The following is a 26,973-nucleotide window of genomic DNA, read 5'->3' as shown; positions in this document are numbered from 1 at the left end:
TCCCGCTCCGATCCCGATCTCACTCCCAGCTCTCCGATCCCGGTTCGGATCGCGGTCCGATCCCAATAGCGGTGCCGCGATCCCGCTTTCAGCGCTCCGACCTCTGCCCGGATCCCGGACCCGGTCCGGATCCGGATCCCACTTCCAGCGCTCCGATCCCGGTCTCACTTCCAGCACTCCGATCCCGATCCCGGCTCTCCGATCCCGGTCGGGATCCGGATCCCGCTTTCACAACTCCGATCCCGGTTCTCCGATCCCGGATCCCGATCAGCCGCTCTCCAATCCCGGTTCCGGTCCGGCTCCCGATCCTCCGCTCTCCCTGCCGGTTCTCCGATCCGAACCCCAACTGCCGTCGCTCCGCTCCCGGTTCCGCTGCCCCCCGGCTCCCGCTCCGCTTCCCGGTGCCGCTGTGGCTCCGCTCGCCCCCCCCCCCCAATTCGGGGCCGTTTTAAGGGCGCGGAGCCGCCCGGCCCCCCCCGGGGCCGCCCCCAATGACTGCATGGGGGGGCGGGGATGGGGGGGAATTGGGGGGGGGGGGGGAAGAAGGGGGGGGCGGGGTCCCAAAATGGAGCCGGGATCCGGAACGGAGCGCGAGGGGGGGGGGGGAGGAGGGGAGAAGCGGCCCGAAAAGGAGAGGAGCGCGGAAAGGGCCGCGCCGGAACGGGAGGGAGAACAGAGTGGGAGCCCAGAAACAGGGACCCGAAAAGTGGGACCCCAAAGTGGGAGCCCAAAGTGGGAACCCAAAGTGGGACCTAAAAGTGGGACCCCGAAGTGGGAACCCAAAGTGGGACCCCAAAGTGGGAGCCCAAAGTGGGACCTAAAAGTGGGATCCCAAAAAGTGGGAGCCCAAAAAGTGGGAGCCCAAAAAGAGGGAGCCCAAAAAGAGGGAGCCCAAGTGGGACCTAAAAGTGGGACCTCAAAGTGGGACCCCAAAGTGGGACCCCAAAGTGGACCTAAAAGTGGGACCCCAAAGTGGGACCTAAAAGTGGGACCTAAAAGTGGGACCCCAAAGTGGGACCTAAAAGTGGGACCTAAAAGTGGGACCTAAAAGTGGGACCCCAAAGTGGGACCCCAAAGTGGACCTAAAAGTGGGACCTAAAAGTGGGAGCCCAAAGTGGGACCCCAAAGTGGGACCTAAAAGTGGGACCTAAAAGTGGGAGCCCAAAGTGGGACCCCAAAGTGGACCTAAAAGTGGGAGCCCAAAGTGGGACCTAAAAGTGGGATCCTAAAAGTGGGAGCTCAAAAAATGGGATCCCGAAGTGGGACCCCAAGGAGAGGGACCTCAAAGTGGGGCCTAAAAGTGGGATCCCAAAGTGGGATCCCAAAAAGAGGGACCCCAAAAAGTGGGAGCCCAAAGTGGGACCTAAAAGAGGGACCCCAAAATGGGACCCCAAGAAGAGAAACCCCAAAAGTGGGATCCCAAAGTGGGACCCCAAGGAGAGGGACTCCAAAAAGTGGGACCCCAAAGTGGGACCCCAAAAGGGGGACCTGAAAAGTGGGACCCCAAAGTGGGAACCCAGAAAGAGGGACCCCAAAGTGGGACCCCAAGGAGAGGGACCCCAAAAAGTGGGACCCCAAAGTGGGACCTAAAAGTGGGACCCCAAAGAGGGACCCCAAAGTGGGACCCCAAGGAGAGGGACCCCAAAAAGTGGGACCCCAAAGTGAGACCTGAAAGTGGGACCCCAAAAGTGGGACCCCAAAAAGTGGGACCCCAAAGTGGGACCTAAAAGTGGGACCCCAAAGAGGGACCCCAAAGTGGGACCCCAAGGAGAGGGACCCCAAAAAGTAGGACCCCAAAGAGGGAGCCCAAGAAGAGAAACCCCAAAAGTGGGACCCCCAAAGTGGGAGCCCAAGGAGAGGGACCCCAAAAGAGGGACCCCAAAAGGGGGACCCGAAAAGTGGGACCCCAAAGTGGGAGCTCAAAGTGGGACCTCAAAAGGGGGACCCCAAAGGGTGACCCCAAAAAGTCGGACCCCCAAAGAGAGCGACCCCAAAAACTGGGACCCCAAAAAGTGGGACTGCAAAAGTGGGACCCCAAAGAGTCGGACCCCAAGGGACAGGGATCCCAAAAAGAGGGACCCCAAAGAATGGGACCCCAAAAAGAACGACCCCAAAAAGTGGGACCCCAAAGAGTGGGACCCCAAAGAGTGGGAACCCAAAAAGTGGGACCCCAAAAAGAACGACCCCAAAAAGTGGGACCCCAAAACCTGTGGGACCCCAAAATTATGGGACCCACAAACAATGGCTCCGCAAAACTGCGACCCCAAAAAATGGGACCCCAAAAGTGGGACCCCATAACAATGGGACCCCACAACAATGGGACCCCAGAATTGTGGTCCTATAACTATGGGACCCCATAACAATGGGACCCCAAAACTGTGACCTCACAACAATGGGACCCCAGAATTGTTACCCCATAACAATGGGACCCCACAACTGTGACCCCATCACAATGGGGGACCCCACAACAATGGGACCCCATCACAATGGGACCTCAAAGCAATGGGACCCCATAACAATGGACCCCACAATTGTGACCCCATAACAATGGGGGACCCCAAAACTTTGCCCCCATCACAATGGGACCCCGAAACAATGGGACCCCAAAAGAACTGGATATCAAGGCAATGGGACCCCACAACTGTGACCCCATAACAATGGGGGGCCCCATAACAATGGGACCCCATAACAATGGGACCTCAAAGCAGTGGGACCCCATAACAATGGGTCCCCAAAACTGTGACCCCATAACAATGGGACCCCAGAATTGTGATCCTATAACAATTGGGGACCCCATAACAATGGGACCCCACAACTGTGACTCCATCACAATGGGGGGCCCCATAACAATGGGACCCCACAACAATGGGACCCCATAACAATGGGACCCCAAAACTGTGACCCCATAACAATGGGGGGCCCCATAACAATGGTACCCCACAACTGTGACCCCATAAGAATGGGACCCCATAACAATGGGACCCCAAAAGAACGGGACCTCAAAGCAATGGGACCCCATCACAATGGGACCCCCCACATCTATGGGACCCCAAAACAATGGGACCCCAAAACTGGGACCCCATAACAATGGCACCCCCCAACAATGGGACCCCATCACAATGGGACCCCAAAACAATGGGACTCCAAAACTGGGACCCCATAACAATGGCAACCCCCCAACAATGGGACCCCATAACAATGGGACCCCAAAACTGTGACCCCCCAACAATGGGACCCCATCACAATGGGACCCCGAAACAATGGGACCCCACAACAATATGACCCCAAAACTGTGACTCCCCAACAATGGGATCCCATAACAATGGGACCCCACAACAATATGACCCCAAAACTGTGACCCCACAACAATGGGACCCCATCACAATGGGACCCCAAAACTGTGACCCCACAACAATGGGACCCCATAACAATGGGACCCCAAAAGAACGGGATATCAAAGCAATGGGACCCCAAAACTGTGACCCCCCAACAATGGGACCCCACAACAATGGGACCCCACAACAATATGACCCCAAAACTGTGACCCCACAACAATGGGACCCCATAACAATGGGACCCCACAACTGTGACCCCATAACAATGGGGGGCCCCATCACAATGGGACCCCAAAGCTGTGACCCCACATCGATGCCCCCCCCAAGACGCGGCCCCGCCCACCCCGCAGCGCAGCGCGGTGCCCCCGAACCCCCCCAGGACCCCCCCAGTGGCCCCCCCCTCCTTCCCCCCCCCCCATTGTCCGCTATGGGGACGGGCGGGGGGCTCGTCCGGGGGGAGGGGACACCAGTGACCGGGGGGGGGGGGGGGCGTAAGTGACGTGGGGGCCACGTGGGGGGGCACGAGGGACAATGGGGGGGACATGGGGGGGACAATAGGGACATGGGGGGGGACATGGGGGGGACGTAAGGAACGATGAGGGGGGGACGTGGGGGTACAAGGGACAATGGGGGGACGTGGGGGGGGGCACAAGGGGCCATGGGGGGGGATATGGGGGGGACATTGGGGGACAAGGGACAATGGGGGGACGTGGGGGGGGACACGGGGGGGCACGAGGGACATTTGGGGGGGCGTGGGGGTGAGGGGGGACAATAGGGACGGGGGGGGGACATGGGGGGACATGGGGGGACATGGGGGGACGTAAGGAACGATGAGGGGGGGGGATGTGGGTTACAAGGGACAATGGGGGGACTTGGGGGGGGGACACGGGGGGGGGACACGGGGGGGCACGAGGGACATTGGGGGAGGCGTGGGGGTGAGGGGGGACAATGGGGGGGGGCAGAAGGGGCCATGGAGGGGATATGGGGGGGACATAAGGAACGATGGGGGGGGGATGTGATGGTACAAGGGACAATGGGGGGACTTGGGGGGGGACACGGGGGGGCACGAGGGACATTTGGGGGGGGTCATGGGGGTGAGGGGGGACAATAGAGGCGTGGGGGGGGGCACAAGGGGCCATGGGGGGGATATGGGGGGACATAAGGAACGATAAGGGGGGGACATGGGGGTGCAAGGGACAATGGGGGGACGTGGGGGGGGACACGGGGGGGCACGAGGGACATTGGGGGGGGGCGTGGGGTGCGGGGGGACAATAGGGACGTGGGGGGGGGGGGGCACAAGGGGCCATGGGGGGGATGTGGGGGGGGGACATTGGGGTACAAGGGACAATGGGGGGACGTGGGGGGGGACGCAGGGGGACAATGGGAGGTTATGGGAAGACATGGGGGACGTGGGGGGGGGCACAAAGGACAATGGGGGGGGAGTGGGGGGACACGGGGGGGACATGGGGGGGACATGGGACAATAAAGGACAATGGGGGATGGAGGGGACATAAGTGATGTGGGGGGGGAGCGTGGGGGGACATGGGGGGGGGGGGCACAAGGGGCAATGGGGGGCATAAGGGACAATCGGGGGCACAAGGGGTCCGGGGGGGGGGCATGAGAGAAGTGGGGGGACATAGGTGGGACAAGGGGGGGGGACATGGAGGGGACACGGGGGGGGGGCACGGGGGATAACGGGGGGGACGTGGGAGGGACATAAGGGACAATGGGGCGACATAGGGGGACACAGTGGGGGGGGTGGGGCGTGAGGGATGTTGGGGGGGACATCGAGGGGACGTTGAGGGGACTTGGGGGGGGGGGCATTGGGGGCGATATGAGGGGGACACTGGGGGACACCGAGGGGACACCGGGGGGACAAAAAGGGACAGTGGGAATGGGGGAGGGTTTGGGGCGCGGGGGGGGCGCCATGAGGGACATGGGGGGGGGGGGGGACAGGGGACATGGGGGGTTGGTGACATCAGCGACACGAGGCCGGGGGGGGGGGGGTGTCCCCGTGGTCCCCCTTTGTCACTGTGTGTCATGTCGTGTCCCCCCCCCCCCCCCCGGCCCTGGAAGCTTCCAGCGACAAGTGGGGGGGGGGGGGGTCTAAAAATACCCTACAGTGTCACCGTGTGTCACCGTGAGCGTGGTGTCACCGCCTGGAATAGCAGCGGAGGGGGGGGGGGACATGGGGGGTGGCGGTGGGACGGGGGGGGGGACATTTGTGGGGTGTGAGTGACACTCGTGGGGGACAGAGGGGTGGGGACACCCATAGGGGCATGGGGACACCCATAGGGATGTGGGGACGTGGGTGGCACCAGTGGGGACAGGGACATGGGGACACCCATAGCGGCATGGGGACATGGGTGGCATCGATGGGGACAGGGACATGGGGACACCCATAGGGACATGGGGACACCCAGAGGGGCATGGGGACGTGGGTGGCATCGACGGGGACAGGGACATGGGGACACCATTAGGGACATGGGGACGTGGGTGGCATCAGTGAGGACAGGGACATGGGGACACCCATAGGGACATGGGGACGTGGTTGGCATCGATGGGGACAGGGACATGGGGACACCCATAGGGACATGGGGACGTGGGTGGCATCAGTGAGGACAGGGACATGGGGACACCCATAGGGACATGGGGACGTGGTTGGCATCGATGGGGACAGGGACATGGGGACACCCATAGGGACATGGGGACGTGGGTGGCATCAGTGAGGACAGGGACATGGGGACACCCATAGGGATGTGGGGACGTGGGTGGCACCAGTGGGGACAGGGACATGGGGACACCCATAGGGGCATGGGGACGTGGGTGGCACCAGTGGGGACAGGGACGTGGGGACACCCATAGGGATGTGGGGACGTGGGTGGCACCAGGGGGGACAGGGACATGGGGACACCCATAGGGATGTGGGGACGTGGGTGGCACCAGGGGGGACAGGGACATGGGGACACCCATAGGGGCATGGGGACGTGGGTGGCACCAGTGGGGACAGGGACATGGGGACACCCATAGGGACATGGGGACGTGGGTGGCATCGATGGGGACAGGGACATGGGGACACCCATAGGGATGTGGGGACGTGGGTGGCACCAGTGGGGACAGGGACATGGGGACACCATAGGGACATGGAGACACCCATAGGGGCATGGGGACGTGGGTGGCACCAGTGGGGACAGGGACGTGGGGACACCCATAGGGATGTGGGGACGTGGGTGGCACCAGGGGGGACAGGGACATGGGGACACCCATAGGGATGTGGGGACGTGGGTGGCACCAGGGGGGACAGGGACATGGGGACACCCATAGGGGCATGGGGACGTGGGTGGCACCAGTGGGGACAGGGACATGGGGACACCCATAGGGACATGGGGACGTGGGTGGCATCAGTGAGGACAGGGACATGGGGACACCCATAGGGACATGGGGACGTGGGTGGCATCGATGGGGACAGGGACATGGGGACACCCATAGGGACATGGGGACGTGGGTGGCATCAATGGGGACAGGGACATGGGGACACCCATAGGGACATGGGGACGTGGGTGGCACCAGTGGGGACAGGGACATGGGGACACCCATAGGGGCATGCGGACGTGGGTGGCATCAGTGGGGACAGGGACATGGGGACACCCATAGGGATGTGGGGACGTGGGTGGCATCGATGGGGACAGGGACATGGGGACACCCATAGGGACATGGGGACGTGGGTGGCACCAGTGGGGACAGGGACATGGGGACACCCATAGGGACATGGGGGCGTGGGTGGCATCGATGGGGACAGGGACATGGGGACACCCATAGGGATGTGGGGACGTGGGTGGCATCGATGGGGACAGGGACAAGGGGACACCCATAGGGACATGGGGACGTGGGTGGCATCAATGCGGACACTGGGACGCCTGTAGGGACGTGGGTGACGCGGGGACACAGGGACGCGGGGACATTCAGAGGGACATTGGGACACCTATGGGCACAGAGCTATGGGGACACTCACGGGGACACTGGGACACCCATGGGGACGTAAGTGGCACTCATGGGGACACTGGCACACGGGTGACATTCAGAGGGATGTGGGGCCACCATGGGGACAGGGACATCGATGTGTGACAGCCGCACAGGACACCCATGGGGACAAGGACGGGAGTGACACCGGTACAGACGGTGGCGCTGTGTATTGTCCATAGGGTGACACGGCGGTGACACGGCGGTGACACGGCGGTGACACGGTGGTGACACGGCGGTGACATCAGCGCGGCTGCAGGTGTGGGTACAGCACGAGGGCGACAGCGGCGGCGATGAGGAGCAGGAGGGGCACGAAGCCACAGGCCTGGGGACAGCCACGGTGTCACCTCCCCGTGGTGGCATCGGTGTCACCCTCAGTAGCGGTGCTGTCACCCCTCATTGGTGGCGGTGTCACCCCTCAGTGGCATTGGTGTCACTCCCCGGTGGTGGTGATGCCACCCCTTGGTGGTGTTGGTGTCACCCACTGGTGGTGCTGGTGTCACCCTCAGTGGTGGCATTGGTGTCACCATCCAGTGATGGCGGTGTCACCCCTCAATGATGGCGGTGTCACCCCTCGGTGGTGCTGGTGTCACCCATTGGTGGCTTTGGTGTCACCCTCAGTAGTGGTGGCGTCACCCCTCGGTGGTGTTGGTGTCACCCCTCATTGGTGACATTGGTGTCACCCTTGGGTGGTGGTGATGCCACCCCTCGGTGGCCCCAGTGTCGCCCATTGGTGGTGTTGATGTCACCCACTGGTGGCGTTGGTGTCACCCATTGGTGGCGTCAGTGTCACCCTCAGTAGTGGTGGCGTCACCCTTGGGTGGTGGCGGTGTCACCCATTGGTGGCATTGGTGTCACCCTCAGTAGCGGTGCTGTCACCCCTCATTGGTGGCGGTGTCACCCCTCAGTGGCATTGGTGTCACTCCTCGGTGGTGGTGATGCCACCCCTTGGTGGTGTTGGTGTCACCCATTGGTGGCATTGGTGTCACCCTCAGTGGTGGCATTGATGTCACCATCCAGTGATGGCGGTGTCACCCCTCATTGGTGTTGGTGTCACCCATTGGTGGTGCTGGTGTCACCCATTGGTGGCATTGGTGTCACCCCCCAGTGATGGCAGTGTCACCCCTCATTGGTGGCGTTGGTGTCACCCCGCATTGGTGTTAGTGTCACCTATTGGTGGTGCTGGTGTCACCCATTGGTGGCATCGGTGTCACCCCTTGGTGGTGTTGGTGTCACCCATTGGTGGCATTGGTGTCACCCTCAGTAGTGGTGGCATCGCCCCTCGGTGATGGCGGTGTCACCCCTCGGTGATGGCATTGGTGTCACCCCGCATTGGTATTGATGTCACCCATTGGTGGTGCTGGTGTCACCCTCAGTGGTGGCATTGGTGTCACCCCCCAGTGATGGCAGTGTCACCCCTCATTGGTGTTGGTGTCACCCATTGGTGGTGCTGGTGTCACCCTTAGTGGTGGCATTGGTGTCACCCCCCAGTGATGGCAGTGTCACCCCTCATTGGTGTTGGTGTCACCCATTGGTGGTGCTGGTGTCACCCTTAGTGGTGGCATTGGTGTCACCCCCCAGTGATGGCAGTGTCACCCCTCATTGGTGTTGGTGTCACCCATTGGTGGTGCTGGTGTCACCCTCAGTGGTGGCATTGGTGTCACCCCCCAGTGATGGCAGTGTCACCCCTCATTGGTGTTGGTGTCACCCATTGGTGGTGCTGGTGTCACCCTCAGTGGTGGCATTGGTGTCACCCCCCAGTGATGGCGGTGTCACCCCACATTGGTATTGATGTCACCCATTGGTGGTGCTGGTGTCACCCTCAGTGGTGGCATTGGTGTCACCCCCCAGTGATGGTGTCACCCCTCATTGGTGTTGGTGTCACTCCTCGTTGGTGGCATTGGTGTCACCCCCCAATGATGGTGGTGTCACCCACTGGTGGCGTTGGTGTCACCCCGCATTGGTGTTGGTGTCACCCATTGGTGGTGCTGGTGTCACCCTCAGTGGTGGCATTGGTGTCACCCTCAGTCGTGGTGGCATCACCCCTCGGTGATGATGGTGTCATCCATTGGTGGCATCGGTGTCACCCTCAGTAGTGGTGGTGTCACCCTTGGGTGGTGGCGGTGCCACCCATTGGTGGCATTGGTGTCACCCTCAGTAGTGGTGGTGTCGCCCCTTGGTGGTGTTGGTGTCACCCATTGGTGTCAGTGGTGTCACCCTCAGCAGTGGTGGTGTCACCCCTCGGTGATGGCAGTGTCACCCCTTGGTGGTGTTGGTGTCACCCCTTGGTGACGTTGGTGTCACCCTTTGGTGGTGGTGATGCCACCCTTTGGTGGCCCCAGTGTCGCCCATTGGTGGCGTTGATGTCACCCACTGGTGGCGTTGGTGTCACCCTCGTTGGTGGCAGCGTCCCCCCTCAATGGTGGCGGTGTCACCCCCCGTGTCCCCACATACCTGTTCTTCTGTCCACTCCGTGCTCGGTGACGTTGGGGTGGTGACATCGGGGTCTGGGGTCCGCGAGGTGACAGCGGGAGGTGACAGTGGGGGTGGCTCCGAGATTGGGGGGGACCTGAGGGGCACGGGGACAAGGGTCAAAGGGGGGAGGGGACAAAGCTGGGGACATGGGGACATGGCAGGGGAACAAAGGGGACATAGGAGACATTGGGACATTGGGGAGGGGGACAATGGGGACATAGGGGACAAGGGGGACACGGGGAGGAGGACACAAACAAGGATGGGGACACGGGGACGTGGAGAGAGGGACATAAAGGAGGCGGGGACGTGGGGAGGGGGACAGGGGACGTAGAGGGGCATGGGGACATGGGGAGGGGATATAGGGGACATAGGGACAGACAGAGGGGACATATGGGGACACAGGGTGGGGGGACATGGACTGGGTTGGGGACATGGGGACATGGAAGGAGGGACACAGGGGACATAGGGGACGTAGGAGACGTAAGAGGGCATGGGGACACTGGGACACTGGGGAGGGGGACATGGACAGGGATGGGGACATGGGGACATGAGAGGGGACAGTGGGGATATGGGGGGACATGGGGACATGAGAGGGGACACTGGGGATATGGGGGGGACATGGGGACATGAGAGGGGACACTGGGGATATGGGGGGGACATGGGGACTGGGGGAGGGGACATGGGGAGGACAGAGGGGACATGTGGGGACATGGGGTGGGGGGACATGGGCTGGGTTGGGAACATGGGGACATGGAGAGAGGGACATAGGGGACATAGGGGACATAGGGGACATAAGAGACGTAAGAGGGCGTGGGGACACTGGGACATTGGGGAGGGGGACATGGACAGGGATGGGGACATGGGGACATGAGAGGGGACACTGGGGATATGGGGGGGACATGGGGACATGAGAGGGGACACTGGGGATATGGGGGGGACATGGGGACATGAGAGGGGACACTGGGGATATGGGGGGACATGGGGACTGGGGGAGGGGACATAGGGGAGGACAGAGGGGACATGTGGGGACATGGGGTGGGGGACAGGGACAGGGATGGGGACATGGGGTCATGGGGAAAGGGACATCGGGGATGTGGGGACATGGCGAGAGGGACTTGGGGACGTCAGGACATTGGGGAGGGGACACGGAGATGGGGACGCAGAGGTGGGGACACAGGGGACGCCATCGGGGAGATGTGACCAGGGGACAGAGGACACTGCTGGGGACATCGCTGGGACACAGCCAGGGGACGCAGAGGGGACAGGGGACACAGAGGGGACACCACTGGGGACACGGCCGTGGGGATGGGGAGGTGAGAGAGGGACGTGGGCAGGGGACATGGAGAGGATGGGGACATGGGACAGGGACGTGGGGCAGGGAGGTGGCCATGGGGTGACAGGGACGTGGATGGTGGCCAGGGGACACAGAGGGGACAGGGGGACAGGGGGACAGGTACCGGTGTCCCCAGCTGTCACCCGGCTGCTGGGTCAGGTGGAGGTGACGGTGACGCGGTTCCTCGGCCAGCTCCTCTGTGTCACCAGCATGGTGTCACCTCCCCGAGGTGGCACTGTCCCCTGGTGTCACCTTCTCCCCGTGTCACCTCCCCACCATGTCATCCACCTCACAATGTCACCATCCCAGTGTCACCTCCCCACCATGTCACCACCCCACAGTGTCACTGTCCCACAGTGTCACCTCCCTCTGGTGCCACCTTCCCAGTGCGTCACTCTCCCAAGGTGTCACCTTCTCCCAGTGTCACCTCCTCCCATTGTCACCCACCACACAGTGTCACCATCCCAGTGTCACCTCCTCCCATTGTCACCTCCCCACCATGTCACTGTCCAGTGTTGTCACCTCCCCACAGTGTCACCCCTCCCCAGTGTCACCATCCCAGTGCCACCTTCTCCCAGTGTCACCTCCCCACCATGTCACCACCCCACAGAGTCACGGTCCCACAGTGTCACCTCCCTCTGGTGCCACCTTCCCAGTGCGTCACTTCTGTCCCAAGGTGTCACCTTCTCCCAGTGTCACCTCCTCACCGTGTCACCCACCCCATCGTGTCACCGTCCCACAGCGTCCCCTCCTCCCATTGTCACCCACCCCATCGTGTCACCCACCCAACGGTGTCACCTCCCCACAGTGTCACCCCCCCCCCACAGTGTCACCATCCCAGTGTCACCTCCTCCCAGTGTCACCGCCCCACCATGTCACCACCCCACAGTGTCACTGTCCCACAGTGTCACCTCCCTCTGGTGCCACCTTCCCAGTGCGTCACTTCTGTCCCAAGGTGTCACCTTCTCCCAGTGTCACCTCCTCCCATTGTCACCCACCTCACAGTGTCACCATCCCAGTGTCACCTCCTCCCATTGTCACCTCCCCACCATGTCACTGTCCAGTGTTGTCACCTCCCCACAGTGTCACCCCCCCCACAGTGTCATCATCCCAGTGTCACCTCCTCCCAGTGTCACCTCCCCACCATGTCACCACCCCACAATGTCACTGTCCCACAGTGTCACCTCCCTCTGGTGCCACCTTCCCAGTGCGTCGCTTCTGTCCCAAGGTGTCACCTTCTCCCAGTGTCACCTCCTCCCATTGTCACCCACCTCTCAGTGTCACCATCCCAGTGTCACCTCCTCCCATTGTCACCCACCTCACAGTGTCACCGTCCCACAGCGTCCCCTCCTCCCATTGTCACCCACCCCATTGTGTCACCCACCCAACGGTGTCACCTCCCCACAGTGTCACCTTCCCATCGTGTCACTGTCCCAACAGTGTCACCTCCTCCCATTGTCACCCCACGGCCACCACCAGCCCACTACACCATGCCACCACTGTGTCACCCTGCGGCCACCACTTTGTCACCCCATGACCGCCATATTGTCACCCCGTGGCCACCATCCTGTCACTCCATGGCCGCCATCTTGTCACCCCGTGGCCACCACCATCCCCCCATCCCATGGCCACCATCCTGTCACCCCAAGGTCACCATCCTGTCACCCTTTAGCCACCATTCTGTCACCCCATGGCCACCACCATCCCCCCACCCCAAGGCCACCACGGTGTCACCCCAAGGCCACCATTTTGTCACCCCATGGCCACCACCATCCCCCCACCCCAAGGCCACCATTTTGTCACCCCATGGCCACCACCATCCCCCCACCCCAAGGCCACCATTTTGTCACCCCATGGCCACCACCATCCCCCCACCCCAAGGCCACCATTTTGTCACCCCGTGGCCACCACCATCCCCCCCACCCCAAGGCCACCATCTTGTCACCCTTCAGTCACCACTCTGTCATCTCATGGCCACCGCCATCCCAGCACCCCATGGCTTTGTCACCCCAAGGCCACCACCCTGTCACCCCATGACCACCACAATGTCACCCCATGGCCACCACCTTGTCACCATGCAGCCGCCATTGTGTCACTCCATGGTCACCCCCTTCCCTTCCCAGTCCCCACCACATTGTCCTCAACGTCCCCATTGTCCCCATTGTCCCCAATTGTCCCCATTGTCCCCATTGTCCCCACTGTCCCCACTGTCCCCATTGTCTCCATTGACCCACTGTCCCCACTGTCCCCACTGTCCCCATTGACCCCATTGTTCCCATTGTCCCCATTGTTCCCATTGTCCCCACTGTCCCCATTGTCCCCACTGTCCCCACTGTCCCCACTGTCCCAACTGTCCCCACTGTCCCCATTGACCCCATTGACCCCACTGTCCCCACTGTCCCCATTGACCCAGTGTCCCAGTTGTCCCTACTGATCTCATTGACCCCATTGTCCTCAGTATCCCCATTGTCCCCATTGACCCCACTGTCCCTGTTGTCCCCATTGACCCCACTGCCCCATTGTCCCCAATGGCCCCACTGACCACAATGTTACTTTTGTCTCCAAATTTTGTCCCATTTTCCCCACCGTCCCCAATGTCCCCACTGACCCCATTGATCCCACTGTCCCCAATGGCCCCACTGACCCCATTGACCCCACTGTCCCCAATTGTCCCCACTGCCCCACTGTCCCCAATGGCCCCACTGACCCAATGTCCCATTTGACCCCATTGACCCCGTTGTCCCATTGTCCTCAATATCCCCATTGTTGTCCCCATCGTCCCCACTGCCCCGATGTCCCCACTGACCCCATTGACCCCATTGTCCCCAATAGCCCCATTTTTCCCACTGTCCAATTGTCCCCATTGTCCCCACTGACCCCTTGACCCCATTGTCCCCACTGACCCCATTGACTCCACTGTCCCCATTGTCCCCAATGGCCCCATTGACACCACTGACCCCATTGCCCCAGTGTCCCCACTGACCCCCTTGACCCCATTGTCCCCAATAGCCCCATTGACCCAGTGTCCCATTTGTCCCCATTGTCCCCACTGACCCCCTTGACCCCACTGTCCCCAATAGCCCCACTGACCCAGTGTCCCAATTGTCCCCATTGTCTACACTGACCCCATTGAACCCCATTGTCCCCAGTGTCCCCACTGACCCCATTGACCCATTGTCCCCAATAGCCCCATTGACCCAGTGTCCCAATTGTCCCCATTGTCCCCACTGACCCCTTGACTCCACTGTCCCCATTGTCCCCACTGACCCCATTGACCCCACTGACTCCAGTGGCCCCACTGACCCCATTGCCCCAGTGTCCCCACTGACTCCATTGACCCCATTGTCCCCAATAGCCCCATTGACCCAGTGTCCCAATTGTCCCCATTGTCTACACTGACCCCATTGAACCCCATTGTCCCCATTGTCCCCACTGACCCCATTGTCCCATTGTCCCCAATAGCCCCATTGACCCAGTGTCCCAATTGTCCCCATTGTCCCCATTGTCCCCACTGACCCCACTGACCCCAGTGTCCCCATTGACCTCAATATCCCCACTGTCCCCATTGTCCCCAGTGGCCCTACTGTCCCCTCTGTCCCCTCTGTCCCCTCTGTCCCCATACCCTTCATCTTCTCCAGTTGCACCGTGGCCTTCTGGGCTCCCAGCTCCTTCCACGTGGCCACCTCTCCTCTCACCGCGGCCACCTCCTCCTGCGCCATGGCCACCTCCCTGTGCCACGTGGCCACCTCTCCTCTCACTGCGGCCATCTCTTCCTGCGCCGTGGCCACCTCCCTGTGCCACGTGGCCACCTCTCCTGTCACCGTGGCCACCTCCTCCTTCCACGCGGCCACCTCAGCCCTCAGCGTGGCCACATCTCCCTTCAGCGTGGCCACCAGCTCCTGCCACGTGGCCACCTCGTCCTGCACCGTGGCCACCTGCCCTCTCACCGTGGCCACCTCCTCCTGCCACGTGGCCGCCTCGTCCTGCACCGTGGCCACCTGCCCTCTCACCGTGGCCGCCTCCTCCTGCCACGTGGCCGCCTCGTCCTGCACCGTGGCCACCTGCCCTCTCACCGTGGCTGCTTCCTCCTGCCACGTGGCCGCCTCGTCCTGCACCGTGGCCACCTGCCCTCTCACCGTGGCCGCCTCCTCCTGCCACGTGGCCGCCTCGTCCTGCACCGTGGCCACCTGCCCTCTCACCGTGGCTGCTTCCTCCTGCCACGTGGCCACCTCGTCCCGCACCGTGGCCACCTGCCCTCTCACCGTGGCCGCCTCCTCCTGCCACATGGCCGCCTCTCCTCTCACCTCCGTCACCTCCTGCCGCGTGGCCACCCTGTCCTGCGCCACGATCACCTCCTTCCACCACATGGCCACCTCGTCCCGCACCGCGGCCACTTCTTCTCTCATCGTGGCCACCTCCTCCTGCCACTCGGCCACCGTCTCCCGCACGGCGGCCGCCTCCTTCTGACACGTGGCCACCTCCGCCCTCAGCGTGGCCACCTGCCCCTGCCACGTGGCCACCTCGTCCTGCACCGTGGCCACCCTCCCTCCGACCGCGGCCACCTCCTTCCACCACGTGGCCTCTTCCTCCTGCCACGTGGCCACCCTCTCCCGCACCGTGGTGGCCTCCATCCTCCACGTGGCCACCTCGGCCTCCAGCGTGGCCACCTGCTCCTGCCACGTGCTCAGCTCGTCCTGCAGAGCCGTGGCCCTGCTGGTGGCCGTGGCCGCCTGGGCCCTGGCGGTGGCCAAATCTCGCTCCATCTGCCCCCATTGGGCCACCTGGCCGGCCTGCAGAGCGCCCAGCTCCTCCTGCAGCGTCCCCAGCTCCGCCTGCAGCGTCCCCAGTGAGGCTGGGGGGGGAGAAGGTGGGGGGTGAGCAATGGGGTGGGTGTGGGGTCAGGGGGCACTTGGGGGCAATGGGGTGGATGTGGGGTCAGGGGGCACATAGGGGCAATGGGGGCGTGTGGGGTCAGGGGGCACATAGGGGCAATGGGGGCGTGTGGGGTCAGGGGGCATTTGGGGGTAGGGGGGTGTGTGGGGTGAGGGGGCGCTTGGGAGCAATGGGGTGGGTGTGGGGTCAGGGGGCACATAGGGGCAATGGGGGGGTGTGGGGTCAGGGGGCTCATAGGGGCAATGGGGTGGGTGTGGGGTCAGGGGGCACATAGGGACAATGGGGGGGTGTGGGGTCAGGGGGCACATAGGGGCAATGGGGGGGTGTGGGGTCAGGGGGCACATAGGGGCAATGGGGGGGTGTGGGGTCAGGGGGCACATAGGGGCAATGGGGTGGGTGTGGGGTCAGGGGGCACATAGGGGCAATGGGGGGGTGTGGGGTCAGGGGGCACATAGGGGCAATGGGGTGGGTGTGGGGTCAGGGGGCACATAGGGGCAATGGGGGGGTGTGGGGTCAGGGGGCTCATAGGGGCAATGGGGGGGTGTGGGGTCAGGGGGCTCATAGGGGCAATGGGGGCGTGTGGGGTCAGGGGGCACATAGGGGCAATGGGGGGGTGTGGGGTCAGGGGGCACATAGGGGCAATGGGGTGGGTGTGGGGTCAGGGGGCACATAGGGGCAATGGGGGCGTGTGGGGTCAGGGGGCACATAGGGGCAATGGGGTGGGTGTGGGGTCAGGGGGCACATAGGGGCAATGGGGGGGTGTGGGGTCAGGGGGCACATAGGGGCAATGGGGTGGGTGTGGGGTCAGGGGGCACATAGGGGCAATGGGGGGGTGTGGGGTCAGGGGGCTCATAGGGGCAATGGGGGGGTGTGGGGTCAGGGGGCTCATAGGGGCAATGGGGGCGTGTGGGGTCAGGGGGCACATAGGGGCAATGGGGGGGTGTGGGGTCAGGGGGCACATAGGGGCAATGGGGTGGGTGTGGGGTCAGGGGGCACATAGGGGCAATGGGGGGGTGTGGGGTCAGGGGGCACATAGGGGCAATAAGGGGGTGTGGGGTCAGGGGGCACATAGGGGCAATGGGGGGGTGTGGGGTCAGGGGGCACATAGGGGCAATGGGGTGGGTGTGGGGTCAGGGGGCACATAGGGGCAATGGGGGGGTGTGGGGTCAGGGGGCACATAGGGGCAATGGGGTGGGTGTGGGGTCAGGGGGCTCATAGGGGCAATGGGGGGGGTGTGGGGTCAGGGGGCACATAGGGGCAATGGGGTGGGTGTGGGGTCAGGGGGCACATAGGGGCAATGGGGGGGTGTGGGGTCAGGGGGCTCATAGGGGCAATGGGGTGGGTGTGGGGTCAGGGGGCACATAGGGGCAATGGGGTGGGTGTGGGGTCAGGGGGCACATAGGGGCAATGGGGGGGTGTGGGGTCAGGGGGCACATAGGGGCAATGGGGTGGGTGTGGGGTCAGGGGGCACTTGGGGGCAATGGGGTGGGTGTGGGGTCAGGGGGCTCATAGGGGCAATGGGGGGGGTGTGGGGTCAGGGGGCACATAGGGGCAATGGGGGGGTGTGGGGTCAGGGGGCTCATAGGGGCAATGGGGTGGGTGTGGGGTCAGGGGGCACATAGGGGCAATGGGGGGGTGTGGGGTGAGGGGGCTCATAGGGGCAATGGGGGGGTGTGGGGTCAGGGGGCACATAGGGGCAATGGGGTGGGTGTGGGGTCAGGGGGCACATAGGGGCAATGGGGTGGGTGTGGGGTCAGGGGGCACATAGGGGCAATGGGGGGGTGTGGGGTCAGGGGGCACATAGGGGCAATGGGGGGGGTGTGGGGTCAGGGGGCACATAGGGGCAATGGGGGCGTGTGGGGTCAGGGGGCACATAGGGGCAATGGGGGGGTGTGGGGTCAGGGGGCACATAGGGGCAATGGGGGGGTGTGGGGTCAGGGGGCTCATAGGGGCAATGGGGGGGTGTGGGGTCAGGGGGCACATAGGGGCAATGGGGGGCTGTGGGGTCAGGGGGCTCATAGGGGCAATGGGGGGGTGTGGGGTCAGGGGGCACATAGGGGCAATGGGGGGGTGTGGGGTCAGGGGGCACATAGAGGCAATGGGGTGGGTGTAGGGTCAGGGGGCACATAGGGGCAATGGGGTGGGTGTGGGGTCAGGGGGCACATAGGGGCAATGGGGGGGTGTGGGGTCAGGGGGCACATAGGGGCAATGGGGGGGTGTGGGGTCAGGGGGCACATAGGGGCAATGGGGGGGTGTGGGGTCAGGGGGCACATAGGGGCAATGGGGGGGTGTGGGGTCAGGGGGCACATAGGGGCAATGGGGTGGGTGTGGGGTCAGGGGGCACATAGGGGCAATGGGGGGGTGTGGGGTCAGGGGGCACATAGGGACAATGGGGTGGGTGTGGGGTCAGGGGGCACATAGGGGCAATGGGGTGGGTGTGGGGTCAGGGGGCACATAGGGGCAATGGGGGGGTGTGGGGTCAGGGGGCACATAGGGGCAATGGGGTGGGTGTGGGGTCAGGGGGCACATAGGTGCAATGGGGGGGTGTGGGGTCAGGGGGCACATAGGGGCAATGGGGTGGGTGTGGGGTCAGGGGGCACATAGGGGCAATGGGGTGGGTGTGGGGTCAGGGGGCACATAGGGGCAATGGGGGGCTGTGGGGTGAGGGGGCACATAGGGGCAATGGGGTGGGTGTGGGGTCAGGGGGCACATAGGGACAATGGGGGGGTGTGGGGTCAGGGGGCACATAGGGGCAATGGGGGGGTGTGGGGTCAGGGGGCACATAGGGGCAATGGGGTGGGTGTGGGGTCAGGGGGCACATAGGGGCAATGGGGTGGGTGTGGGGTCAGGGGGCACATAGGGACAATGGGGGGGTGTGGGGTCAGGGGGCTCATAGGGGCAATGGGGTGGGTGTGGGGTCAGGGGGCACATAGGGGCAATGGGGGGGTGTGGGGTCAGGGGGCACAATAGGGGCAATGGGGGGGTGTGGGGTCAGGGGGCACATAGGGGCAATGGGGGGGTGTGGGGTCAGGGGGCACATAGGGGCAATGGGGGGGTGTGGGGTCAGGGGGCACATAGGGGCAATGAGGTGGGTGTGGGGTCAGGGGGCACAATAGGGGCAATGGGGTGGGTGTGGGGTCAGAGGGCACATAGGGGCAATGGGGGCGTGTGGGGTCAGGGGGCATTTGGGGGTAGGGGGGTGTGTGGGGTGAGGGGGCGCTTGGGGGCAATGGAGGGGTGTGGGGTCAGGGGGCATTTGGGGGTAGGGGGCTGTGAGGTGAGGGGGTACTTAAGGGCAATGGGGCGGATGTGGGGCACTTGGGGGGCAATGGGGGGGTGTGGGGTGATGGGACGCTTGAGGGGTAACAGGGTGTGAGTGGAGTGAGGGGTCCTTGGGGGGCAATTTGGGGGTGAGGGGCACTTGGGGGCAGAGAGGATGAAGGTGTGGGATGGAGGGGCACTTAGGGGGCAGAGGGGTGTGTGTGGGGAAGGGGGCACATGTGGAGTGAGGGGGGTATGGGGTGGGGGACACTTGGGGGTAATGGGGGTGTGGGGTCAGGGGGCATTTGGGGATAGGGGGGTGTGTGGGGTGGGGGGCACTTAGGCGTAATGAGGGGTGTGGGGTCAGGGGGCGCTTGGGGGTAGGGGGGCTGTGAGGTGAGGGGGTAATTGAGGGCAATGGGGCGAATGTGGGGCACTTGGGGGGCAAAGGGGGGTGTGGGGTGATGGGACGCTTGGGGGGTAACAGGGTGTGAGTGGAGTGAGGGGTCCTTGGGGGGCAATGGGGGGTGAGGGGCACTTGGGGGCAGAGAGGATGAAGGTGTGGGAAGGAGAATGACTTAGGGGGCAGAGGGGTGCGTGTGGGGTGGGGGGCACATGGGGAGTGAGGGGGGTATGGGGTGGGGGACACTTGGGGGTAATGGGGGTGTGGGGTGAGGGGGCATTTGGGGATAGGGGGGTGTGTGGGGTGGGGGGGTAATTGAGGGCAATGGGGCAGATGTGGGGTCAGGAGCACTTGGGGGGTAAACGGGGGGTGGGGTGAGAGGCACATGGGGGGAGATGGGGGGCTGTGGGGTGGGGGGCAATGGGGTGCAATGGGGTGGGTGTGGGGTGGGGGGCACTTGGGGTTGGGGGGGTCTGTGGGGTCAGGGGGCACTTGGGGGTAATGGGAGGGGTGTGGGGTGGGAGGCACTTGGGGGGCGGGGGTTGGGTGGCCTGAGGGGGTTACTTGGGGGGCAGGGAGTGTGGGGTGAGGGGCTCTTGTGGGGCAATGGGGCGGGTGTGGGGGGGGGGCCCTCATCCCTATAGGGTTCCCATCCCTATATGGTGTCTGTCCCTATGGGGTCTCAGTCCCTATGGGGCCTCTGTCCCTATGGGGTATCTGTCCCTATGGGGTCTCAGTCCCTATAGGGTCCCCTCCCTATGGGGTCTCTGTCCCTATGGGGTCTCAGTCCCTATAGGATCCCTTCCCTATAGGGTTTCTGTCCCTATGGGGTCACAGTCCCTATAGGATCCCCTCCCTATCCCCTCCCTATGGGGTCTCTGTCCCTATGGGGTCTCAGTCCCTATGGGGTGTCTGTCCCTATGGAGTCTCTATCGCTATGGGGTTTCTGTCCCTATGGGCTCTCAGTCCCTATGGGGTCTCAGTCCCTATGGGGTCCCAGCCCCTATGGGGTCTCAGTCCCTATGGGGTCTTTATCGCTATGGGGTCTCAGTCCCTATAGGGTCTCAGTCCCTATGGGGTCTCTGTCCCTATGGGGTCTCTGTCCCTATGGGGCTTCTGTCCCTATAGGGTCTCAGACCCTATGGGGTCTCTGTCCCTATGGGGTCTCTATCGCTATGGGGTCTCTGTCCCTATGGGGTCCCAGCCCCTATGGGTCTCTGTCCCTATGGGGTCTCTATCACTATGGGGTCTCTATCCTTATGGCGTCTCTGTCCCTATGGGATGTCTGTCCCTATGGGGTCTCAGTCCCTACAGGGTCCCATCCCTATGGGATCTCTGTCCCTATAGAGTTCCCTCTTTATGGGATCTCAGTCCCTATGGGGTCTCTGTCCCTATGGGGTCTCAGTCCCTACAGGGTCTCAGTCCCTATGGGGTCTCTGTCCCTATAGAGTTCCCTCTTTATGGGGTCTCTGTCCCTATAGAGTTCCCTCTTTATGGGGTGTCTGTCCCTATGGGGTCTCAGTCCCTATAGGGTCCACTCCCTATGGGGCCTCTGTCCCTATGGGGTCTCTGTCCCTACGGGGTCTCAGTCCCTATGGGGCCTCTGTCCCGATGGGGCCTCTGTCCCTATAGGGTCCCTGTCCCTATGGGGTCTCTGTCCCTATGGGGTCTCTATCGCTATGGGGCCTCTGTCTCTATGGGGCCTCTGTCCCGATGGGGCCTCTGTCCCTATAGGGTCCCTGTCCCTATGGGGTCTCCGTCCCTATGGGGTCTCTATCACTATGGGGCCTCTGTCCCTATGGGGCCTCTGTCCCTATGGGGTCTCAGTCCCTATGGGGTCTCAGTCCCTATAGGATCCCTTCCCTATAGGGTTTCTGTCCCTATGGGGTCTCAGTCCCTATAGGGTCCCCTCCCTATGGGGTCTCAGTCCCTATGGGGTCTCTGTCCCTATGGGGTATCTGTCCCTATAGGGTATCTGTCCCTATAGGGTCCCTTCCCTATAGGGTTTCTGTCCCTATGTGGTCTCAGTCCCTATAGGGTCCCCTCCCTATGGGGTCTCTGTCCCTATGGGGTCTCAGTCCCTATGGGGTCTCTGTCCCTATGGGGCCTCTGTCCCTATGGGGTCTCTGTCCCTATGGGGTCTCAGTCCCTATGGGGCCTCTGTCCCTATGGGGCCTCTGTCCCTATGGGGTCTCTGTCCCTATGGGGTCTCAGTCCCTATGGGGTCTCTGTCCCTATGGGGCCTCTGTCCCTATGGGGTCTCTGTCCCTATGGGGTCTCAGTCCCTATGGGGCCTCTGTCCCTATGGGGCCTCTGTCCCTATGGGGTCTCTATTGCTATGGGGTTTCTGTCCCTATGGGGTCTCAGTCCCTATGGGGTCTCAGTCCCTATGGGGTCTCTGTCCCTATGGGGTCTCTATCGCTATGGGGTTTCTGTCCCTATGGGGTCTCTGTCCCTATAGGGTCCTGTCCCTATGGGGTCTTTATCGCTATGGGGTCTCAGTCCCTACAGGGTCCCATCCCTATGGGGTCTCTGTCCCTATAGAGTTCCCTCTTTATGGGGTCTCTGTCCCTATGGGGTCTTTATCGCTATGGGGTCTCAGTCCCTATGGGGCCTCTGTCCCTATGGGGTCTTTATCGCTATGGGGTCTCAGTCCCTATGGGGTCTCTGTCCCTATAGGGTCTCAGTCCCTATGGGGTCCCAGCCCCTATGGGTCTCTGTCCCTATGGGGTGTCTATCACTATGGGGTCTCTATCCTTATGGGGTCTCTGTCCCTATGGGATGTTTGTCCCTATGGGGTCTCAGTCCCTACAGGGTCCCATCCCTATGGGGTCTCTGTCCCTATAGAGTTCCCTCTTTATGGGGTCTCTGTCCCTATAGAGTTCCCTCTTTATGGGGTGTCTGTCCCTATGGGGTCTCAGTCCCTATAGGGTCCACTCCCTATGGGGCCTCTGTCCCTATGGGGTCTCTGTCCCTACGGGGTCTCTGTCCCTATGGGGCCTCTGTCCCGATGGGGCCTCTGTCCCTATGGGGTTTCTGTCCCTATGGGGTCTCAGTCCCTATAGGGTCCCCTCCCTATGGGGTCACTGTCCCTATGGGGTCTCTGTCCCTATGGGGTCTCAGTCCCTATGGGGTCTCTGTCCCTATGGGGTCTCAGTCCCTATGGGGTCTCTGTCTCTATGGGGTCTCAGTCCCTATGGGGTCTCTGTCCCTATGGGGTCTCTGTCCCTATAGGGTCTCAGTCCCTATGGGGTCCCAGCCCCTATGGGTCTCTGTCCCTATGGGGTGTCTATCACTATGGGGTCTCTATCCTTATGGGGTCTCTGTCCCTATGGGATGTTTGTCCCTATGGGGTCTCAGTCCCTACAGGGTCCCATCCCTATGGGGTCTCTGTCCCTATAGAGTTCCCTCTTTATGGGGTCTCTGTCCCTATAGAGTTCCCTCTTTATGGGGTGTCTGTCCCTATGGGGTCTCAGTCCCTATAGGGTCCCCTCCCTATGGGGTCACTGTCCCTATGGGGTCTCTGTCCCTATGGGGTCTCAGTCCCTATGGGGTCTCTGTCCCTATGGGGTCTCAGTCCCTATGGGGTCTCTGTCCCTATGGGGTCTCTGTCCCTATGGGGTCTCTATCCTTATGGGGTCTCTGTCCCTATGGGGTGTCTATCGCTATGGGGTCTGTGTCCCTATGGGGTCTCAGTCCCTATGGGTCCCATCCCTATGGGTCCCAGCCCCTATGGGTCCCCCTCCCCATTCCTGCTCACCCCTCCCCTCCATGGTGGCTCCGCTGTCCCGGTAACCAGCAATGGGAGACGGAACCGGAACCCACGGCACCAGTGCAACCAGTGCCACCAGTAACACCAGTAACACCAGTAACACCAGTGCCACCAGTAACACCAGTAACACCAGTAACACCAGTAACACCAGTAACACCAGTAGCACCAGTGCAACCAGTGCCACCAGTGCCACCAGTAACACCAGTAACACCAGTAACACCAGTAACACCAGTGCAACCAGTGCCACCAGTAACACCAGTAACACCAGTAACACCAGTAACACCAGTAACACCAGTAGCACCAGTGCAACCAGTGCCACCAGTAACACCAGTAACACCAGTAACACCAGTAACACCAGTGCAACCAGTGCCACCAGTAACACCAGTAACACCAGTAACACCAGTAACACCAGTGCAACCAGTGCCACCAGTAACACCAGTAACACCAGTAACACCAGTAACACCAGTGCCACCAGTGCCACCAGTAACACCAGTAACACCAGTAACACCAGTGCCACCAGTGCCACCAGTAACACCAGTAACACCAGTAACACCAGTGCCACCAGTGCCACCAGTAACACCAGTAACACCAGTAACACCAGTAACACCAGTAACACCAGTGCAACCAGTAACACCAGTAACACCAGTAACACCAGTGCCACCAGTAACACCAGTAACACCAGTAACACCAGTGCAACCAGTGCCACCAGTAACACCAGTAACACCAGTAACACCAGTGCCACCAGTGCCACCAGTGCCACCAGTAACACCAGTAACACCAGTAACACCAGTGCAACCAGTAACACCAGTGCCACCAGTAACACCAGTAACACCAGTGCCACCAGTAACACCAGTAACACCAGTAACACCAGTAACACCAGTAACACCAGTGCAACCAGTGCCACCAGTAACACCAGTAACACCAGTAACACCAGTGCCACCAGTAACACCAGTAACACCAGTAACACCAGTAACACCAGTAACACCAGTGCAACCAGTGCCACCAGTAACACCAGTAACACCAGTAACACCAGTGCCACCAGTAACACCAGTAACACCAGTAACAACAGTAACACCAGTAGCACCAGTGCAACCAGTGCCACCAGTAACACCAGTAACACCAGTAACACCAGTAACACCACTAACACCAGTAACACCAGTGCCACCAGTAACACCAGTAACACCAGTAACACCAGTAACAACAGTAACACCAGTAGCACCAGTGCAACCAGTGCCACCAGTAACACCAGTAACACCAGTAACACCAGTAACACCAGTGCAACCAGTGCCACCAGTAACACCAGTAACACCAGTAACACCAGTGCAACCAGTGCCACCAGTAACACCAGTAACACCAGTATCACCAGTGCCACCAGTGCCACCAGTAACACCAGTAACACCAGTAACACCAGTGCAACCAGTGCCACCAGTAACACCAGTAACACCAGTATCACCAGTGCCACCAGTGCCACCAGTAACACCAGTAACACCAGTAACACCAGTGCATCCAGTGCCACCAGTAACACCAGTAACACCAGTAACACCAGTAACACCAGTGCATCCAGTGCCACCAGTGCATCCAGTGCCACCAGTAACACCAGTAACACCAGTAACACCAGTAACACCAGTAGCACCAGTAACACCAGTATCACCAGTAGCACCAGTGCAACCAGTGCCACCAGTAACACCAGTAACACCAGTATCACCAGTGCCACCAGTGCCACCAGTAACACCAGTAACACCAGTAACACCAGTATCACCAGTGCCACCAGTGCCACCAGTAACACCAGTAGCACCAGTGCCACCAGTAACACCAGTAACACCAGTAACACCAGTAACACCAGTAGCACCAGTATCACCAGTAACACCAGTAACACACCAGTATCACCAGTAACACCAGTAACACCACTATAACCAGCACCAGTAACACCAGTAACACCGGTAACACCAGTATCACCAGTAACATCATTGTCACCAGTAACACCAGTAACACCAGTAACACCAGTAAAACAGCATCATCACCAGTAACACCAGTATCACCAGTATCACCAGTATCACCACTATAACCAGCACCAGTAACACCAGTACAGATACTATAACCAGTCACACCAGTATCACCAGTATCACACCAGTATCACCAGTATCACCACTATAACTAGCACCAGTAACACCAGTACAGATACTATAGCCAGTACCACCAGTATCACCATTTTTCGGGTCACCATTGGGATCACTATTGGGGTCCCACTTGGGGTCACCTTTGGGGTCTCCTTTGGGATCACTATTGGGGTCTCACTCGGGGTCACATTTGGGGTCTACTTTGGGGTCACGTTTGAGGCCCCATTTGGGGTCACCTTTGGAGTCACCATTGGGGTCCCATTTGTGCTCCCATTTGGGGTCACGTTTGGGGTCTCCTTTGGGATCACTATTGGGGTCCCACTCGGGGTGACACTTGGGGTCACGTTTGGGGTCACGTTTGAGGCCCCATTTGGGGCCACCTTTAGGGTCACCATTGGGGTCCCATTTGTGCTCCCATTTGGGGTCACCTTTGGGGTCACCTTTGGGGTCACCATTGGGATCACTATTGGGGTCCCACTTGGGGTCACCTTTGGGGTCTCCTTTGGGATCACTATTGGGGTCCCACTCGGGGTGACACTTGGGGTCACGTTTGGGGTCACGTTTGGGGTCACCATTGGGATCACTATTGGGGTCCCACTCGGGGTGACACTTGGGGTTACCGCTGGGTTTATATTTGGGGTCACGTTTGGGGTCCCACTCGGCGTCACATTTCGGTTCACCATTGGGGTCCCATGTGAGCTCCCATTTGGGGCCACCTTTAGGGTCACCATTGGGGTCCCATGTGAGCTCCCATTTGGGGTCACGTTTGGGGTCACCATTGGGATCACTATTGGGGTCCCACTCGGGGTGACATTTGGGTTCACATTCGAGGTCACCTTTGGGGTCACACGTGGGGTGACACATGGGGTCAGTGCTGGGTTCACCTTTGGGGTCCCATTTGCGGTCAAGTTTGGGGTCACCTTTTGGGGTCACCCTTTGGGGTCCCGCTTGGGCTTATCTTTGCAGTCACCTGAAAACACATTTGGGGTCATAGTTGGGGTCACTTGGGATCACAATTGGGGACCCCTTTAGGGTCACGCTTGGGGTCACACGGGGTCGCACTGATGTCACATTTGGGGTCGCATTTTGGGGTCTTCCACCCCCCTTCAAAAAAAAAAACCCTAAGAAAAAATGAGTGGAAGCTTTGGGGCTCGTCCGGGATTTGAACCCGGGACCTCTCGCACCCTAAGCGAGAATCATACCCCTAGACCAACGAGCCGCCGGACGACTGATAGCGTCTAGTAGGGAAGGGGTCACAAAGGGGCGGCCCCGAAATGGGACCCAAAAAGGACGCGGACCCCAAAAGTGTCCCCAAATTGACCCCAAAGTGAGACCCCAAATGGAACCCCCACATCTGCCCCCAA

The 26,973-nt window shown here is 61.4% G+C and overlaps 1 long non-coding RNA gene and 1 other non-coding gene across 5 annotated transcripts; both read right to left on the bottom strand.

The window, feature by feature from the left end:
* Positions 1–739: 739 nt before the first annotated feature.
* On the bottom strand, positions 740–26,973 carry LOC128073773 (uncharacterized). Of its 4 annotated transcripts, none has more exons than XR_008202879.1 (4): positions 26,931–26,973; positions 1,656–1,668; positions 903–1,147; positions 740–817 (listed from the first exon to the last, which is right to left on the bottom strand). It is a non-coding gene; the product is annotated as an uncharacterized LOC128073773 (long non-coding RNA). The 4 variants fall into 4 exon arrangements; XR_008202878.1 differs by having other exon boundaries at positions 903–1,134; positions 26,931–26,946; XR_008202876.1 differs by lacking the exon at positions 26,931–26,973 and having other exon boundaries at positions 903–1,134; positions 1,656–1,687.
* TRNAP-AGG (transfer RNA proline (anticodon AGG)) lies at positions 26,757–26,828 on the bottom strand. The gene has a single exon. It is a non-coding gene; the product is annotated as a tRNA-Pro (tRNA).

The sequence above is a fragment of the Tympanuchus pallidicinctus genome, unplaced genomic scaffold (assembly GCF_026119805.1).
Source record: "Tympanuchus pallidicinctus isolate F22 unplaced genomic scaffold, pur_lepc_1.0 scaffold108, whole genome shotgun sequence".
Classification (NCBI taxonomy): Eukaryota; Metazoa; Chordata; class Aves; order Galliformes; family Phasianidae; genus Tympanuchus; species Tympanuchus pallidicinctus.
Note: the sequence above shows the minus strand (reverse complement) of the source record. Positions and strands in the feature narration are given on the sequence as shown.